At 39.8% G+C, this 13,089-nt stretch overlaps 1 protein-coding gene across 24 annotated transcripts in view; it reads right to left on the bottom strand.

Annotated features, from left to right (window-relative positions):
• Nucleotides 1-13,089, bottom strand: part of NFIA (nuclear factor I A) — a 445,816-nt gene that overhangs the window by 108,096 nt on the left and 324,631 nt on the right. The window lies entirely within an intron of this gene.

Genomic DNA, 13,089 nt, shown 5'->3' with positions numbered 1-13,089 from the left:
TTAAAACAAGCTTTGCAAAAGACAAAATAAATCTCTGCATAAGAAAAGCATTAACTTTAAGCCTTGGAATTTCTTTGAGACAGGGTGTATGTTTCCCTGCCTGTTTCATTTGTGTAAGAGATGACTCTACATTTTATATCAAAATGTTGTTACACTTCACATAATGGTATTTTCCTATTTCTCTGAAAACATGTCTATCACCAAATGTTAATTCAATTTCACGGGCATAATCAATTACAAAGCAAGCAGCTTTCAAACTCAAAACCAAGTGCAAGTAAGTGTACATAGCTGGATTTACAGTTCACACAGTACATATCAGGACTTCAATTAGAGGTCTGGAGCTAGCAGGCCAGCCTGACCTCTTGCTTTTGAAATCAGGGTCAAAAGAGAAATCTCAGGATAAAGGGATTATTAAAAGAACTGTAAAGTTGTACTTGTCCACAGGATAAGTGGCATACCTTTTAAGGTTGTCCTACTTAAAGTCACTGATTCCAATGCACGCACACACATATTATTGAATGTTTTATAGGGGCACCATCTGCCCTACATAGTTAACTGTCTGTCAGATACAGTGTTATATTATTATATTCAGTACAGTATACTATACACTACTGAAATTATAATTTGGTGTCTATAGGTCCCTCTATGTGTGTGTTTGTACTACATATGCACACAAATATATTCACAAATCTGTCACGATCCAATAGTTTACAGCTAAATTACTCAAATGTACTTGATGTTAAAACTTAACCCAAATAAATCTCTCATTCTACTAGCATGAATTTTTACTATGTTTCTGAGGAGGAAAAAACTTTGAATATTTTAAGTGCATAAAATGCCAACGTACAAATTGAGTGTTTTTTCCATTTTCTCAACTCAAAAGTAGATTTCAGAAAATTTAGGTGATTGTGCCTGGCCCAGTTTGCATTTTTCAGTAATAAAGTTCATGAGTGCATCATTTTTCTTTTTAAAAGTGGGCAATTAGTCAAATCGAATATGTTCATTGGCAATTTTCTGAGTATTTTTAATATGAGAATCTACTTTTCATATACTGCAGCAGATTTGTTTATTGGATTAAAAGATCTATGAATTAAAAATAATTCTCTTAGGTCTTCACTTCAATGGAACAACTCAGATGCCTAAAGTTAAGCACATGCTTAAGTGCTTTACTGGATAAGGGCCAGAACGCTCAGTACATGGCACCATCAAGCACCATCATGGCATCTACCCTTGGTAGGTCTGATAACAACAGACTATACTGGTTCTGCCTGTTGTGTCCACTGGCACCTTTGTCTGCCTGACAGGCTGTCACAAAGGAGATCCTATTGCAATAATGTTGAGGGTGTGATTTCAAATACACAAAAGCAAGAACATTCACAGGGAAGGTAAAACATTGGGCTCATTCTCAAAGTGCGTGTGTGTGTGTGTGTGTGTGTGTGTGTGTGTGTGTGTGTTTTAGAGGGTTGTAGTTGTGATTGAACAATAGTGCAAAGCATGACAAGATTTCCAGTCTTAATTAGTGAAAATAAACATTTATTGGCTGAGATTTTTTAACTGAATTATACATTCATAAATGATTAGGAAATCGGGCCCTTACACACACCATTCACATCCTGACTCATATGAGCTGTCCTCTTGAATAGGCCCTGATCCTTCAATCTGATCCATGCATGCATAGATATGTGGGTCCCCACTGAGTTTAGTGGACTCCGTGTAGGCCTAAAGTTCTGCCTACATGATTCAGATTGCAGAATTAGGGCTTAGGTTTGTAGCCTTTGCTGAGGAATCTTTCTAAAATTGAAAGTGGAAAAAATGAAGGGAACCCACCAAACAAATGACAAAGGAATGGCCAGGACACAGCATCATTAACAAGAAAAGCTGTAAAAATGTAATTTTTTTGTGCCTGCTAAAAAAGGCCAAAATGGAAAAATGTCTTTCAGAGAAACTGTATCAATTTGGCTGTTCCACTTAATTGTGAATGAGAAAAAAAAATTAGGTAAAGTTGTTAAGTAATGCCAAAAGCAGATGTTAGCATTAAAAATCCTTAATTGAAAAGAGGATTAAACATCCTAAAGTCTGCAAGATTTACTTCTAATACAGCACTTTTCTGAAATATATGCAAAATTATACTTTTGTTAAATATCCCTAAGATAGGAAGTTGAAATTGCTGTTCATGAACTGGTTATCTCTCCAGTTTTGTACCTCAATCATATTTGGGTAGTAAAGCTGGTGTTTAAAATGAGAATTAGATGATCCTTATTGAATTTATCAAAAACTATTCATTCCCTGAAGTTCTATGCATAAACTAGGGCACTCGTACACCTAAGATAGGCCCTGATTCAGCAAAGCACTAGAGCATACGCTTAACTGTAAGCATGTGCTTAAGAAAAGCATATGCTTAATTTAATGCTTTGCCAAATAGGGATGGGCTTACTCACACGCTTAAACTTAAACAGGTGCTTAAGTGCTTTCCTGAATCAAGGCTTTATGTCCAAAGAAACTCCCACTGAAATAAGTGGGAGTCTTTCCATTGATTTCAATAGGAGTTGGATCTGGACATGAAAGAATAAGCCCTGGGTTTCAGTACTTCGCTGTAAGTCATATTTATGCGGATGATAATTTTTTTTCTGGAGGAAGTAAGAAAATAATAAAGTTAGCTGAATAAGGTATATAGTAATACTAATCAGTAAATAGTATCTTAGTACCTAGTACACTCTGGGTATTATATAAATAATATGCATATATAACCACCACCACCACAGTAAAAGTAATTCACTTTAGCTTGATGGTGACAGTGTAATTATGTAAAATGTGATCCTATAAATTACATTTTCTTCATTTTGGGATCAAACGTTACCCCAATAACGAAGGAGCAAAAACAAGTCTACGTTTAAGGAACCTAATTCTGATGTTGCACTATGTGATGGGGCGTCTGCCCCACACAGGGTTGAAAGGGGTTAAGGTGGCCAGGCAGGCTAATTAACTCCACCAGGTGCACCTGGAGGAGGAGCCAGGGAGCACACCACTAATTAGAAGTAGGCTCAGCGGGCCAGTATAATGCCCTGGAGCTGTTAGCAGCAAGGAGGCTGCATGAAGGCAGCGAAGCAGGCTGCAGTTACTCCCTGAGTAGAAGGAGTTGGGTGCCTGGCCAACCCAGAGGCGGGAGAAGCCCAGGAAAACAGCAACAAGGGGTCAGATTGTGTAGAGACCATGGCTGCTTGTTATAGGGTCCCTGAGCTGGAACCCAGTGTAGAGAGCGGGCTTGGGTTCCCCTACCAGCCAATGGGGAGTGGCAAGGGCATTGGAGATGCCAGCCATCCAGCGGGTCTGGAAGGACTTTGAATTCTCAAGAAGGGGAGGACCTTAGTGACCTGGCCTGAGGGCCAAGCCATGAAGAGGAGATGGCAGATCTGAGAGTGAGCAGGGCCACACGTCGAGACAGGATGGGGCAAGACACCACCAGAGGGAGAGCACAAGCCTGGCGGAGCTAATTCCCAGGGCAGCCAGCAGGAGGCACTGCTAGCGATGAGTGAACCCTGTGACACACCAGTTATGTGCAAGTCAATTTCCACTGACCTTAGCAGAGTTTCTCCTGTTTTACACTAGTGAATGTGAGATCAGAATTAGGCCTCAAGGTCTCATTCCATTTGCTCTGTGTTATTAAGTGAATTCATATAAAGACTGAGTCAATGGAGGCCTTGTGTGTACAAAAACCAACTAAATTGCCTCCGAATGTTTAGTGTCCATGGAGAGTCACCTTTGTATTCGTAATTAATGCCCAGGAAGGGAGTCTCAGATGTAGGAAGATTACAGATCAAGCACTTGCATTGAAGTTTGAGAAAATCACAACTGAAGCATTTACTTTTATCTGGAAAGCCTGTATACAGTAAGCTCATCAAGTCACAGTTCCTTAATTACAGATCAAAACATGTTTTCATTGTACCAGTGTACAAAATGTTACTGTTGTTTTAAAAGTTTTCCTTATATTATTAATTATTATTATTATTTATTAAATAATTATATCCTGCATAAGTGTATGTGGTACTTTGCAAACAAAGCATGTTCTCTGTAATTTGAACAATAATATACTGTGAAAGAGTTAATCTATTGAAGAGGAAAAAGTCCAAATTCAGTTATTTCATTTGCACTGGACAGTCTGACGATGTATTATAGTATTAAGCTTGGAGAAACAGCTTTCTGGGAAACTTTGATTCACTTTCAGTATTTTGAAATTACGAGACAAGCTCCTATACTAGGACTGAAACAATTTATAAACCCCTATTCATGTCAAGCATCTTACTGTACATAACCATCTTAAAACCTTAAAATAGTAATAATCAATTAGGACTTCAAGCCTATTATCTTAACCAAATGCCTGATTAAAAAGAAAAGCCCTCTCCACTCAAAGTGCAATTTGATTCCTCTTGGTTCTATCTTCCACCTAGATAATCCTCTGTTTCACAAAGTGTTGAGTAACTAATTAATATTGCTTAGAATATACACGTCAGTACACCAATGCAAGGAGCCTCGGTAACAAAATGGAGGAACTGGAACTACCGGTGCAGGAAGTGAAACCAGATATCCTAGGGATAACAGAAACATGGTGGAATAGTGGTCATGACTGGAGTACAGGTATTGAAGGTTATGTGCTGTTCAGAAAAGACAGAAATAAAGGTAAAGGTGATACAGTAGCATTGTATATTAATGATGAGGTAGTAGACTATAAAGAAATTAGAAGTGATGGACTGGATAAAACAGAATCTATATGGGTCAAAATCACTTTGGGGGAAGAAACCTAGCACTGGTTTCACTGGGACTGTCCCTGGGTTATGCTATAGACCCCCAGGATCTGATGGATATGGATAGACATCTCTTTAATATTTTAATGAATTGAATACTACTGGGAATTGTGTGATTATGAGATACTTTAATTTTCCATATATAGATTGGAGAATAAGTGCTACTTATAATAGTTGGGCCCAGATATTCCTGGATGTGATAGTTGACAGATTTCTTCACCAAATAATCACCGAACCAACAAGAGATGATGCAATTTTAGATTGACTATTGGTGAGTAATGAAGACCTCATAGAAGTAGTTGTAGAAGACAACCTTGATTCGAGTGATCATGAAGGAATAAACTAAATGGAAGGATAAACAAAAATAGATCTGCAACTAGGATCCTTGATTTCAAAAGGGCAAACTTAAAAAAATTAAGGGAATTAGTTAGGGAAGTGCTCTGGAGTGAAGAACTCAAGGATCTGAATTTGGAGGAGACTTGAAATTACTTTAAGTCAAAGTTGCAGACACCATCTGAAGCCTGCATCCCAAACAAGGGGAAAAATTTTCAAGGAAGGATTGCAGACCAAACTGGATGGGCAAGCATCTAGGTTATTAAGAGAAAGCAGAAAGCCTACAAGATATGGAAGATGGGATGGATCGGCTACGTCTTGGAAGTCAGAAGGGTAGGGAAAAAATGAGAACTGACAAAAGCTAAGCAGAATTAAGCCTCGCAAAGGAAATTAAAACCAGTAGCAAAAGATTCTATAGCCATATAATTTTTTAAAAAAACAAGGAAACAAAAAGTGGGACTACTAAGCACGGAATATGCGGTGGAGATGGCCCAACAACTAAATGAATACATTGCCTCAGTTTTTAAAAAGGGTAATGAGGAGCTTAGGGGCAGTGTTAGGGTGGCTAATGAAAATGAGGATATAGAAGTAGAAATTACCATATCTGAGGTGGAAGTCAAACTCAAAAACAGCTTAATGGGACCAAGTCGGAGAGCCTGGAATATCTCCAGCCAAGAATATTAAAGGAATTGGCACATGAAATTGCAAACCCAATTTTTAATGAATCCGTAAACTCGAGGGTCGTGCCCTATGGCTGGAGAATTGCTGATATAGCTCTTATTTTTAAGAAAGGGAAAATAAGTGATCCAGGAAATTACAGGCCCATTAGTTTGACCTCCATTGTATGCAAGGTCTTGGAACAAATTCTGAAAGAGAAAGTAGTTAAGGACATAGAGCAGGGGTGGCCGAGCCGCATGCAGCGCTTTTACAGTTAAAGTGCAGCTCACGGACTGCCCCCCATTCTCCACCTACCAGACTGGGGTGCGGGGGAGCTCAGGGATTGTGTCCTGTAGCAGGGTGGTGGGGCTAGAGGCTTCAGCCCCACAGGAGGCCCCTGCCAGGGCTCGGGGGTTTCATCAGGAATGGGGCTGAAGCCGTAAGCCCTGGCAGGCATACCCGGCTCTCAAACTTCTAAGAATTATCGTATGCACCTGCGGCTCGGAGGGTCAGTAAGTTTGGCCACCCCTGACATGGAGGTAAACAGTAAACTGGAATAAAATACAACATGATTTTACAAAAGGTAAATTGTGCCAGACTAACCCGATCTCTTTCTTTGAGCAGATAATTGATTTTTTTTTTATGCAATAGATCTAATCTACCTGGATAAGGCATTTGATACAGTTCCACATGGAAAATTATTAGTTCAATTGGCGAAGATGGGGATTAATGTGAAAACTGAAAGATGGATAAAGAACTGATTAAAGAGGACACTACAACAGATCATACTGAAAGGTGAAATGTCAGGCTGGAAGGAGTTTACTAGTGGAATTCCTCAGGGATCAGTCTTGGGACCAATCTTATTTATCATTTTCATTAATGACCTTGGCACAAAAGGTGGGAGTCTGCCAATAAAATTTTGAGGTGACACAAAGTTGGGAGGTATTGCCAATACTGAGGAGGACCGGAATATCATAAAAGATCTGGACAACTTGAAAACTAGAATAACAGAAATGGGATGAAATTTAATAGTGCAAAATGCAAGGTCATAAATTTAGGGACTAACAATAATTTTTTCCCCTATATGCTGAGGACGTATCAGATGGAAATGACAGGAGAAGAAAGACCTGGGTGTATTGGTTGATCCCAGGCTGATTATGAGCCGCCAATGTGATGTGGCTGTGAAAAAGGCTAATGCACTCCTAGGATTTATCAGGTGAGATATTTCCAGTAGAAATAGGGAAGTGTTATTACCATTATAAAAGGCACTGGTGAGCCCTCATCTGGAATTCTGTGTGTAATTCTGGTCTCTCCTGTTTAAGAAAGATGACTTCAAACTGGAATGGGGCAGAGAAAAGCTACTAGGATGATCAGAGGACACTCAAGAAGCTTGGCTTGTTTAGCCTAACCAAACGAAGGCTATGGGGAGATAAGATTGCTCTCTATAAATACATACGAGGGATAACGACCAGGGAGGGAGAGCAGTTATTTAAGTTAAGCGCCAATGTTGACACAAGAACAAACAGATACAAACTAGCCATCAGCAAGTTCAGGTTCAAAATTGGAGAAGGTTTCTAACCATCAGAAGAGTGAAGTTCTGGAACAGCCTTCCAAGGAGAGCAGTCAGGTGAAAAAACCTAACTGGTTTTAAGAGTGAGTTTGATCATTTTCTGGAGGGGACGGTTTTATGAGATTGCCTGCAATGGCATGTGGCCCATCCGGGACTGCTAGTAGTAAATATCCCCAACGACCAGAGATTGAACTATAGACAGGGAGGTCTCTGAGTTACTGCAGAGAATTCTTCCCCACATGTCTGGCTGGTGGGTTGACATGCTCAGGGTCCAACTGATCACCATACTTGGGGTCGGGAAGGAATTTCCACCCAGGTCAGATTGGCAGAGACTCAAGTTTTTTCACCTTCCTCTGCAGTGTGGGGCACGGGTCCCTTGCAGATTTAAACTGGAGTAAATGGTGGATTCTGTGTAACTTGACGTCTTTAAATCATGATTTGAGGACTTCAGTAACTCAGCCAGAGGTTAGAGGTGGGTGGGTGAGGTTCTGTGGCCTGCTATGTACAGACTAGATGATCACAATGATCCCTTATGGCCTTGAAGTCTATGAGTTGATGAGTCTGTATCACCAACCACTGACACCTTGAGAGACAAAATAATTGAGAACTCTCCTCCCCAGACTGCTCAGTGGATTAACTTGTATCTAACTTTATTGTGGTGTCAGGATAGGTGTGGTAGAATTTAGGCTTGATCCTCAGTCATGTTCTTTCCCCCAGCAAAAGCAAACAAATAAAAGGAAGGATAGAACATATGTGCATCACGTGATATCTTCATATAAGGTGTTTATACTCTGCAAGTCTTGTGTAGACTACACATCCCAGCAAGCAATTCTCCATCATCACCTGAATACCCTCTACAATCAAGATGGACCACTGCATTCTGGGACCTGTAGTCTATATGGACCACAGTACTCTATTAAAACTAAAGGTGACTATGATCTATTTTATTTTTTAACTCTGTAGTGTGCACTGGGCCACTGCATGCAACTCTGGTTAACGCTAACCCAAGGGATCCATTTTATTTTTCTTCATACAAAATATGTTCTGTAAACCCATAAATTATAAGCTTTAAAAGATGGGCTCAATTAAATCTTTAAAATAAGTGACTTTTTAAAAAAGAGTTCAAACTAGAAATTAACCATTATTTTAATTCTGATACAGAAATCTCATTTCCTCCCTTTTTCTACTTGCACCCTTCCTGCCCCAGCCTTGTTTTGGCTACAGTTACTTCTAGCTTAATTTTATTGTCATAGCAATAATTAACCATGGTTATTTTATTACACAGTCAAATGACATATTTCCTTACAAAATAAATGCTAGGCCACAAGTCCCATATATCATTATTCTTTGAAGCTTGCCTGCTCAGCTTTAGCACAGAGTTTTTAAGAAGCACCAGAAAATTCTTTGTGGAATGTAACAGAATGAATTAGACCGTCCAGGGCATGTCGTGTTAGTACAATAGAGGAACACTTTTAAGACTTTAAAGTCATGTAATACAATTCTAGGCTGGATCTTTCTTGTTGAAAAAAGTAGAATGGGAGTGATTGAAAGAGAAAAGGGCCAATATTTGACAACAGAAATCAGCATAACCTTTTAACAGCAGCAGTCATGGATGACTGCCCTTTGACCCGGAGAGATTATGTGGGATTTCAATGACAACAGCTGGAAGTGAGCATGTGTGAATAGAGAACACAGATCTGAGGCCTAATACAAAAGACTGCACAATCCCTGCCCAGATCAGAGTGTTGATTAGAAATTGTTTCCTGGTCCTGGCTTAATAGAGTGTGATAATGAAAGTTTTGTTAACCCTTCACACCATGCAAAATCATTGATGAATTGTGGGGGGGGTTGAACTCCAAAATTCCTGAACTGAACGGAAGAGAACAGTATGGTTCCAGAAAACTTCTGGATATTGTGGGCCAAGCTGCAACACCCATACTCAAACTGAATAGGAACTTCGTCTGTGCGGAGTCCCACTGGTTTAATGGGATTGAGGGCTTGATCCCGCATCCACTGATGTCAGTGGAAGGATTCTCATGATGTTAACGGGCCCTATATGTGACACAAGGTCCTATCCAATGTAAGGGTATGAGAACTGAGTAATAATGGGGTTTCCTCACTGAGGCCTGTGAATTCAGCAACTCTGGTTGCAGCCAGTTTCATAATCCATAAGAGGTACAGGGGAGTTCATGGTGCTTGTAGTCTCTAGGAGCTCCAGTCATAGATCGAGACTTCTGGTGCTAAGTACTGTACAAATACAGAACAAAAAGACAGTCCCTGCCCCAAAGAGCTTACAGTCTCCCTGTAGAATGTGCTTAGCATTTCACAGGATTGGGCCCAATGAAAGACCCGCAAGTCCACATTTAAGAACCTGTGAAGCCCTGCACCATGGAAACCAGACAGTTTGTCCTAGTGTTTTGTTGCCTAAAATTACTAAAGAGGTTGTAGACACTTTTTCTCTACCTATTTAACATAGAGACCTTTTAAAAATATATAAAATTTTTGCGATAATGAAAACTATTAAGAAAAATCACAATTTCAGTAAACAAATTCTCAGCAGTTACTACTGTCTAGGGCCCTACATCTCGGAAAACAACAGATGTCTTAAATTAGCATATTTATCTGTTTCAGATCTTCAATCCAAAAAGGAAATGTTAAAAAAAAAAGAGGAAATGTCATAAATGGTCATATTCATTTGGCAGCTTATGAGATAATATGCTCCTCAAACCCTTTCAAAGTAAATGAGATGAAATCTACATAAGGATAATCATTTTGGAATATTTATGGCACCTGACAATAAAGAGAGTAATAAAAAGAAAAGCCTTTCCCATGCAATTAATAATAGTAAGGAGTTATTTATCTTCCTTTCTTATCTAGGTTGGTTACAACAATTGTGATCTCCTAGGTCTCTGCAGCGATATTACATTTTCAGCTTTATCGTCCTGAGACTGGCTCAGTGACTGGGTGAACACAGAAAGGAACTATGAGGTAATCCTGGGCAGACTGATGGATACTGCTTTCCTAATGTAGTTGGCAATGCCATGTGATGCTACAGACTACCCAGTAGGCTTGGCACAGGTAAAATGGTACCTGTGTGCTGGTGCGGGAAATAAAAGAGGAGGTTCAGGCTGATTTCCCTGGCATGAAGAAATATGGCAAGGGGACTTTAAACCCATAGTCTCAAAAGAAGCTGCCGTTCTCTTTCAAGATGGGAAATGTCACTTAGTCTGTAACTCATGATATCATGTTTCATGTCAATTGATCATATTTTGGTTTTATGTTTATATTCCAGAGGCGGTTTGAAAACACTGGTTTCCACAAGGAACACCAGATCCTGCCAATTATTATTCATGTGAGTATTCCTTACTCACCATGGGCCCAATCTTGTTCTTACTAAAGTCAATGAGAATTTTGCCATTGACATCCACAGGTGCAGGGTTGGGCCCTCATGGTGTCCTACTGACTTCAGGGTAACTACTCACTTCCATGAAATAAGAGTTTGCAGGATAAGGATCTGGGAATGTAGGCCATAAGAATAATAGAAGGTCAAATTCTGGTTATATTTAAACTGATGTTAATTCAGAGTAACTCCACTGATTTCATTATACCAACTCAGATCACAATTGGACCTATATTATCGTTTGCATCAATATTACTGGGGGATATGCTGTAGGCATTGGGTGTACAAGACCAACATGCAAATAAACTTAAAGTTATTTAAAAATGATTTGGAACATTTACATATTCAAAATAATCAAGAAGTGAAATAGGCACATTTGTTTCAACTCCTTGTTTATAGCACTGCAGCCCCTCCCTCCTTTAAATCTTCCTCTAACCATAGTGATGTTTATTGAATACCTGTCATTTCTCCAGCAGCATGTGCCAACAGCAGCTCACCAGTGCCAGGCTGCATGAAAACCCTTCTGTTTCCTATTCTCCAAGGGGCTCCGTTAGATCAACTACTCACCATACCCAATACACTGAAACCCATAAATTTGCAAATACTGCAGTCAAAATTCTTAACAGAAAACTGCACCCATTTTACCCAGCTTTGCATACTGAAAAATCGCATGGTGAGAAGCATTTCTCACCATGTGTAAACCGTCAATTTGATTTGAAATTAAAATTTTTGATTAACATGAGCATTTCTGAGCCTCCTGCTGGCAGCAGCCCTATTGCTGAAAAGTGACATGATTTGTGACACACATGCTGTACAGAAGCCCCATGCCAGCGATTGTTAAACCCATTTTCATTCTGCTTTAATACTGGTATGGCACTCAGGAAAAGAATATAAATATTCAGGGGGAAATGGGACGGTTGTTAAATGCTAACGCTCTTTTTCTGGGTGGCAAAGCAGTATTAAAGCAGCATGGATAATGGCACGGGGCTCCTATAAACCACAAGTCCTGTCTCTTTTCAGCAATAGGGCTCATCAGCAAGAGGCTAAGAAAAGTCCATATTAAGTACAAAACCTAACTCTCCTTGACATTTCATTTCAGTGGGAGATGCTTTTTGCTAATAAATGCTGATGGGCTACACACAGGGAAATGGGTGTAGCTTCATCCTAATCCCACTGGTAACTCCAGCATCAAAACCATGATCTCCCGTGCCATGGTATCATATTGTAGCTTCCATACTGGCCTATGCTATTTTCTCCTGTTTAGCTTGTTCCCCAATGATACAAATGTTTGATAGATGAATACTTAATTGTAAAGGATGGAAAGCAGAAGAAACTTTTGTAATTTTTAAGATTTTTTAGCCCTGGATTCTGATTCTTGTAATCACTGCAAATTGGTGAGGAAGATTTTCCTGAGTGTAACAATCTGTAAATCCCTTTTGTGTTGTCCTTTTTTTCAGGTCTGTGAAATTCTCATATAAAAGATAAAAGTACATCGGGGATTTTTGCAAATGTATGGCAGTGTTGCTACCGCTAGCGTCTCACTCATCTGTGATACCTGCATATTTCTCAGGGTGGAGGATTTTTTTCCAGCAATGTAGTGTTCTGAAGAAGTTTATCGCTAAGCAAGTGTCAATACGATTCATTTTTGAGCAAAAAAACAGCGTTGACAATTTCTACCCTCATTTCTCAACTCCAAACAGTGTCTCACATCGAACGCCCAGCTTCACTAGACTGTTTATTCCTGGTAAACACAGAGCAAATTCTACTTGGTAAAGTAACACAACTATTAGAAACGTCTTGTAATTATTAAAAATAACAAACACTTTGACTGATGAATGAAATACTGGGATATTTCAGAAGTCCTGGGGAAAAGTTCCGGGGGCACTAGAAAACCATGGATGAAAACCCTGACTCCATTTAAGACAACGGCAAAGCTCAGGATTTCACCTGAGCACAGTAAAGTCTTGATGAAACCATCGTGTATGGTCTCTATAGACATCTAGGTTCTTTTAAATAAATCCTGTTTCTAAATATCTAGGTTACTATGTTGCCTAAATATACAAATAAACCCAGGAATAGTGTAATTATTTTAGGACCTATAAAAAACACCAAGTTTTATACTCCCTCTGCTGGTGGTAGCTAACTATATTCCCATAGTTTATATCAGGGGTCGGCAACGTTCGGCACGCGGCTCGCCAGGGTAAGCACCCTGGCGGGCCGGGCCAGTTTTATTTACCTGCTGACGCGGCAGGTTTGGCCGATCGCAGCCCCCACTGGCCGCGGTTCGCTGTCCCGGGTGAATGGAGGTGGCGAGAAGCCGCGGCCAGCAC

The sequence above is a fragment of the Chrysemys picta genome, chromosome 8 (assembly GCF_011386835.1).
Source record: "Chrysemys picta bellii isolate R12L10 chromosome 8, ASM1138683v2, whole genome shotgun sequence".
In the NCBI taxonomy this organism is placed as follows: Eukaryota; Metazoa; Chordata; order Testudines; family Emydidae; genus Chrysemys; species Chrysemys picta.
This window is presented reverse-complemented; position numbering and strand designations above follow the sequence as displayed.